The 7426-nt window shown below is 43.9% G+C and overlaps 1 pseudogene; it reads left to right on the top strand.

The window, feature by feature from the left end:
- Positions 1-3699: 3699 nt before the first annotated feature.
- On the top strand, positions 3700-4783 carry LOC123441404 (annotated as a pseudogene).
- The last annotated feature ends 2643 nt before the right edge of the window (positions 4784-7426 follow it).

The raw sequence follows: 7426 nt of genomic DNA on the forward strand, positions 1-7426 counted from the left end.
AGCTTGTGGGAGACTCTCTTCTTTGAGTTGAGCAAAGTTATATATTTCCTGCAAGGCAACTTGCTTCTTATGGGCAGGGAAATATTTCTCACAGAAGTAATAGACCATATCCTAGGGACTACTCACACATCCAGGAGCAAGAGAAGTGAACTAGGCTTTAGCGTCATCCTTTAGAGAGAAAGGAAACAACTTAAGGATATAGTAGTAGCGGATCTTCTCCTCACTAGTGAAAAGGGTGGCTATATCGTGTAGTTTGGTAAGATGGGCTACGACCGTCTCAGACTCATAACCGTGGAAAGGATCAAATTCGACTAGAGAGATTATCTCAGGGTCAACAGAGAATTCATAATCCTTATCGGTGATAAAGATAGGTGAAGTGGCAAACTTCGGGTCGTATTTGATCCTAGCTTTCAGAGATTTTTCCTTCCACTTGAGAAGTAATTTCTCAGCGTCATAGGCATCCTTACACGCAAGAAAATACTCAGCTATCTCTCCCTCCATAACGTAACCCTCAGGTATATCAGGCAATTCATGTCTAGGAGAGCTAGATCTAGCAGGAGCAAAAGCAGGTTCTATCTCAATAGTATCGGCAGTTTCAGAAGCATCACGAGCATTGTCAGTAACTCGAGAAATATGAGCATCAAGGAATACCCCTAGTGGTGTATCATGCAAAGTAGTATCTCTAGCAGTATCAAGCATATCATCTCTAGCAGTATCAGGCATAGTATCTCTAGCAGTATCATGCATAGTATCTCCAGCAGTAGCAGGCATAGTAGCATCATAAGCATCATCAAGCACAGGCGACATATCAAGATTTCTAGCAGGAGGTGATGTCACAAACTTACTCATAACTGAAGGTGAATCAAGTGCAGAGCTAGATGGCAGTTCCTTACCTCCCCTCGTAGTTGAGGGCAAGACTTTGGTTTTTGGATCTTGCAGATTCTTCATAGTGATCAACAGATATAAATCCCAAGTGACTCAAAGAATATAGCTAACCTTCCCCGGCAACGGCGCCAGAAAAAAGCTGCTGCTAGCAGTCCCCGGCAATGACACTAGAAGAATGTTGTTGACGTGTTCCTCACTTGATGCCTCCGCGGCAACAGAGCTAGAACTACTCCGAGTTCCTCAACAATTGGCAATTGTCTTGCAATGGCCCACCAGCGTGTGGGATCGCGATAGTTTTCGAGGGTAGAGTATTCAACCCAAATTTGTTGGTTCGCCAGACGGGAAGTGAAAGGATACTCTCAAGTATTAGCAGCTGAATGTGTCGGATTCAACCGCACCTGAAAGATTAGTATTTGCAAGCAAAGTATCAGTAGCAAAGTAGTATGATAGCAACGGTGCCTGAAACGATCTGTTGATAAGGCAGACTATTCCTAACGGTTGTATCAATGGCGCCAGAAGTTGCCCGTGGACGGGAAATATTCTTTCCCGTCAACGTCGTGCAAAAAAGTATTGTAGCAGGTAGCAGCAGTGTAACGAGTAACAGCAGTGGCAAGGAACAGAAGGAGTGACAACAGTAGCAAGTAGCAAAAGTAGCAAGTATCAACAGTAGCAAGTAGCAACAGTAGTAACATCAGTAGCAAGTAGCAACAGTAGCAACAACAGCAGCGGGACAAACTCGTAGGCAATGGGTCGGTGATTCGTTTGGATGACATTCAATCATGCAACAATTATACCACGGAGAGATATGTGGCTAGCTCCCGTTCGTCAATGTGATGTAGGCATGCATTCCGTGTGTAGTCATACGTGCTTAGGGAAAAGAAATTGCATGGCATCTATTGTCCATCCCTCCCATGGCAGCGGGGTCCAAAAGGATACTACGAGATATTAAGGTTCTCCTTTTAATAAAGAACCGGAACAACGCATTAGCACTTGGTGAACACATGAACTCCTCAAACTATGGTCATCACCGGGAGTGGTTCCGGTTATTGTCACTCCGGGGTTGCCGGGTCATAACATATAGTAGGTAACTACAACTTGCAAGATCGGATCTAAAACACACATATATTGGTGACAACATAATAATTTCGGATCTGAAATCATGGCACTCGGGCCCTAGTAACAAGCATTAAGCATGGCAAAGTAGTAGCAACATCAATCTCAGAACATAGTGGATACTAGGGATCAATCCCCGTCAAAACTAACTCGATTACATGATAGATCTCATCCTACTCATCACCGCCCAGCGAGCCTACGAATAGATTACTCACGAACGATGAAGAGCTTCATGTAATTAGAGAGGGAAGAAGGTTAATGATGACGATGGCGACGACTTCCCCTCTCCGGAGCCCAAAACGGACTCCAGATCTGCCCTCCAGATGAAGAACAGGATGTGGCGGAGCCTCCGTATCGCAAACGCGATGAAATCTTCTGTCTTGATTTTTTTCTGGACGAAAGTGAATTTATAGAGCTGGAGTTGGGGGCAACAGACCCACGTGGGCCCCACAAGCTTGGTTGCCGCGGCCAGGTGGGGGCGCGGCAACAGGGCTTGTGGCCCACTGGCCCATCCCCTCCGGTGGATCTTTGCGTAGGTATTTTTCATATTTTCCGGAAATATTCTCCATAAATTTTCAGGACGTTCCGAGAACTTTTATTTCTGCACAAAAACAATACCATGGCAATTATGTTGAAAACAGCGTCAGTCCGGGTTAGTTCCATTCAAATCATGCAAACTAGAGTCCAAAACAAGGGCAAAAGAGTTTGGAAAAGTAGATACGATGGAGATGTATCACACGTCAACTAGTTCGGGGAAGAGATGGTGATACAAGTGTAGTATGGATAGCAGAAATATATTTTTATAATCTAGATAAATAAAAACAAAAAGGTAACAAATAGTAAACAATGAGTAAAACATTATATAAATGCTTGGAAATAAGGCCTAGGATTCATACTTTCACTAGTGCCATTTGTCAACCATGCTAACATAATAGAATCATATGATCATCCCTCAATTTGCAACAGAGAATCACTCCAAAGTTCATAAGTAGCGGAGAACATAAGATGAAATTGTTGTAGGCAGCAAACTACCTCAAAGTTATCCTTTCCAATCAATCGATTGAGCTATTCCTAGAAGTATCACAAATAGCCCTAGAGTTCATACTATAATAACACATATGATACATATCAATCAACCCTAATGTCACCTAGATACTCCAATGTTACCTCAAGTATCCATGGGTTAATTATTCGACATGCATCAAACAATGTCAGATTCACCATATTCAATCAAACACAAATAACTTGAAAGAGTACCCCCAAGATTTCTACCAGATAAAGTAGGACAAGAATGTGTATCAACCCAATGCATAGATTACCTCATTGTTTTTTCAACAAAATGCAAAAGAGTTTGCGTTTCATTTCATTGAATAGGAAGAGAACAACGGTACATGTACAACCTCGCATGAGGAGGGACACACTCACACACATTATCGTCCTCACCAAACAAGCTGGTGACGAGGTGCTACCAACTACAGACCGCAATGACGAAAGGTCATGCCTTGTCCAGCCTCCAACCATGAATGGCGAGGTAGCTAGACTCAGAACCTCAAGGCCGCGTCACAGCCGTTTCCAGGCACCTCAAAAGAAGACCGAATCTCTAGGGTCGTCCAGGCCAACATACCGTCCACCATATGTGCCTAGGAGACGACGGGTGGATGGCAGGACCCAGCCAGAACTAGCAAAGCCATCGTCTTGGACATGCCGGCGCCAGCGTACATTGAGCCCTGGGCGCCCACGCTCTATGCTGCAGCCCTCATCACAACATCGCAATACCAGCAAGCCTCGTCGGAAAGACCGGGGAGGCCAGCATCTCCAGCTGCAACGTCGGGGACTCCAATACGACCCAAGCAGCGCCTTCAAGAAGGGAACGAAGCTAGGGTGCCGCCGCTGCCTTGTCCAGTGAAGGATCAAGGGTTTCCCCCGGTGCTCGAGGAGAGGGTTGCTACTACAACAAAAGACCTTCCAACGGCGCCAGAAACATGTGTTGAAGGGAGACTATTCTTGTCTTGATACTCCTCAGCAACGGCACAAGGAATCCTTCTGCTACGACTATGCCTTTAGGGACTTCCTTGGCAAATATGCAAAGGATTTCCCCGTGGCCTTGGAGCCTTGCGTTGGTGTTCCCTCGAAGCGGAAAGGGTGATGTAGCAAATACCACCAAATACCACCAAAGCAGAGCAAATAGGAGACGGGGGAGCAGATCTTTGGAGAGGACCACCAGCACCGAGAGGGAAACCGAGTATCATCACCGTCGATGTAGGGAAGCACCGGCCAGTGCAGTGTAGCAGCCACCGGATGGCTGCCACACAAGGCCAGACACCGCAGGGGGCACGTCGAGCAGGGCTAGTGGCACCGTCAAGAGGACCTGCCACCTGCACCATGCCGCTGCCAACCAGGGCAGCCGCTGCGCTCGCCCGCAGCCTCCGGCACCTTGATCCGCCGGGGTACAACCAAGAAGCCGCAGCCGCGCTGAGCCGCCCGGGTGCTCTCCATGCCAGATCCAGAGGCCCGACCCTCTAGATCTGACGCCACCTCGCAAAACCCTAGGCCTGATAAGCACAACTCCGTCAGCCTTGTCGAGCCCCACACTCGAGGGGGAAGGCCGCCAGGGAGCGGAGTTCCTCCACCGTCGGATACGCCACGGCTTTGCCTTGCGTGGAGCACCAGAGTCGGCAAGGGAAGGGGGAGGAGGAGAGGAGGGAGGGCTCGAGGACGGCATCACCTCCTAGGCCGCCCGTGGGGAGGCGACACGGGAAGGGGGGGAGATCCTAATATGCTGTAATACTCAGATTACCCCATTGTTACCACACGAATCCGCAAGTTGAGTACCAAAACAAATATCAAGCGTATCAATAGAACACCCCATTTTCACCATGCGTATACACATGCAAGACATACATCAAGTGATCTCAAATCAAATATTCAATCCGACATAAAAAAATCTCAAAGGGAAAGATTCAATTCATCACATCAAGATAGCAAGGGACCAACACCATATGATGCAACGATATTAACAAAGCCCGTGATACGCCCAATGTTAGAGATATGCCCTAGAGGCAATCATGTATGATGATATTTCCTATGTGTTTATGAATAAAGAAAGTCTTTGCACATTATCAATGATGTGTGTTAACAAGTACGTGACTTGTTTGTGAGACTATGATGTCTACTACACAACTTGTTCTTGTAGAGTCGTGTTGGGCCTCCAAGCGCAGAGTTCTGTAGGACAGTAGAAAATTTCCCTCAAGTGGATGGCCTAAGGTTTATCAATCCGTGGGAGGCGTAGGATGAAAATGGTTTCTGTCAGACAATCATGCAACCAAATAATAAAAAGTCTCTTGTGTCCCCAACACACCAAATACAATGGTAAAATGTATAGTTGCACTAGTTCGGCGAAGAGATGGTGATACAAGTGTAGTAATGATCGTAGATATTTATTTTTGTAATAGGAATAATAAGAAATAGCAAGGTAACAAGTAAAAAAAGTGAGCACAAATGGTATTTCAGTGCTTGAAAATGAGGTCTAGGGTCCGTACTTTCACTAGTGCAATCTCTCAACAATGCTAATATAATTGGATCACATAACACTTCCTCAACGTGTGATGAAGAATCATTCCAAAGTTCCTATCTAGTGGAGAACATAAGAAGAAATTGTTCGTAGGGTACGAAACCACCTCAAAGTTATTCTTTCGATCAATCCTTCCAAGAATTCATACTAAAATAACAAGTTATCCTTTCTGATTGATCCATTCAAGAGTTCGTACTAGAATAACATCATCAATACATATCAATCGACCCTAATGTCACCTAGATACTCCAATGTCACCTCAAGTATCCATGGGCTAATTATACGACATGCATCAAACAATTCCAGTTTCTTCATATTCAATCCTACACAAGGAACTTCAAGGAGCACACCAAGATTTCTATCTGAGAACGTAGTATGAAAACGTGCAATCAACCCCTATGCATAGATCCCCAAGGTCACCAGAATCCGTGAGTTGATGCCACAACATATATCAAGTGAATAATCTGAATACCCCAATGTCACCACGTGCATCTGCATGAGACATACATCATGTGCTCTCAAACATGAATATTCAATCCAACATAACGAGATCTTAAAATGAAAGACTCAATTCATCACAATAATAGCATGGGACAAACACCATATGATCCAACTATATTAACAAAGCCCGTGATATATCAAGATCATGACATGTCAAGAACACGAGAGAGAAAGATTAAACACATAGCTACTGGTACAAACCCTCAGTCCCGAGGGTGTGCTACTCCCTCCTCGTCGTGGCCTCCGCCGGGATGATGAATATGGCCACCGGAGATGATCTCCCCCTTCGGTAGGGTGCCGGAACGGGCTCCCAATTGGTTTTTCGTGGCTATAGAGGCTTGCAGCGGTGGAACTTGTCATATAGGGTTATTTCCGGAGGTTTCTCTATTTATAGGAACTAGCGAGGTAACCCGCGCATTTGCGCGGCTAGATTTTTTTATTCTTATATTGTAATGTGTTCAATATATCTATCCCCTTTCGTTTCATCAATTGTTGAATCCATATTTTACTGATATGAATATGTGACCATGAGACACCAATGGAATAAGTTTTTATTTACTGACATGGTAAGCCATCTAGTGAGTACTGCTAGTTTACTTTTCTCATTTCTCAATATTTATATCTGCAACAATTTTTTTGGATTACCCAAAATCTGAACATTGATGGCTTGCACCCTTAGCTTGTTATAAGTTACATCGTCTACCTCTCGCCGTATTGTACTTTTGTATTTTATCTGCCAAGGTCATCCATTCGCTGGTCCATAAATATGGCTCAATATAATCTCATCTTAATGCAATTTCCTATATTGCTTTCCAGTATGGACATATGTACAAAGCGAATTGTGTAGAAGTCCGCTAAAATATTCTCCAAATTGGCACATATCAAATCTTCTTACTTCTGACTTGTGCCCTTCTCTATTAAATTTAAATCCAGGTTTAAGTAAAATAAATCGGTTTACTATGTATTGACATGAAATGGTCCGTCCATTTTTGGGTAAAAAGTTATGTTAGATTTTTTTGTATCTTATAGTTATACTTGATATTATTTTTCCTGTGAGGATTTGTCCCGTTGGTAAAATTTTATTTAGATATTTTTGACATCGCGGTACCACTAAAATGACATCTAAACCATTGAAAAAAACAAATATAAACACATGTCTCAAGGAAACATGATAAGACTTTAGTGGATGTTGTGTGTCCAAATGTATTATTTTGTCAAAGCCATTCGTATATGATTAATAACCTCCAATGCAAAACCATACAATTCCATAACAATCTTCACGTTCTCTCTTCTAGCTCTCGTAATCAGTAGCTATTCCTCACCATACAAAAATGTTATCCAAGCCTCGATGTTTGC

Source organism: Hordeum vulgare, chromosome 3H (assembly GCF_904849725.1).
Source record: "Hordeum vulgare subsp. vulgare chromosome 3H, MorexV3_pseudomolecules_assembly, whole genome shotgun sequence".
NCBI lineage: Eukaryota > Viridiplantae > Streptophyta > Magnoliopsida > Poales > Poaceae > Hordeum > Hordeum vulgare.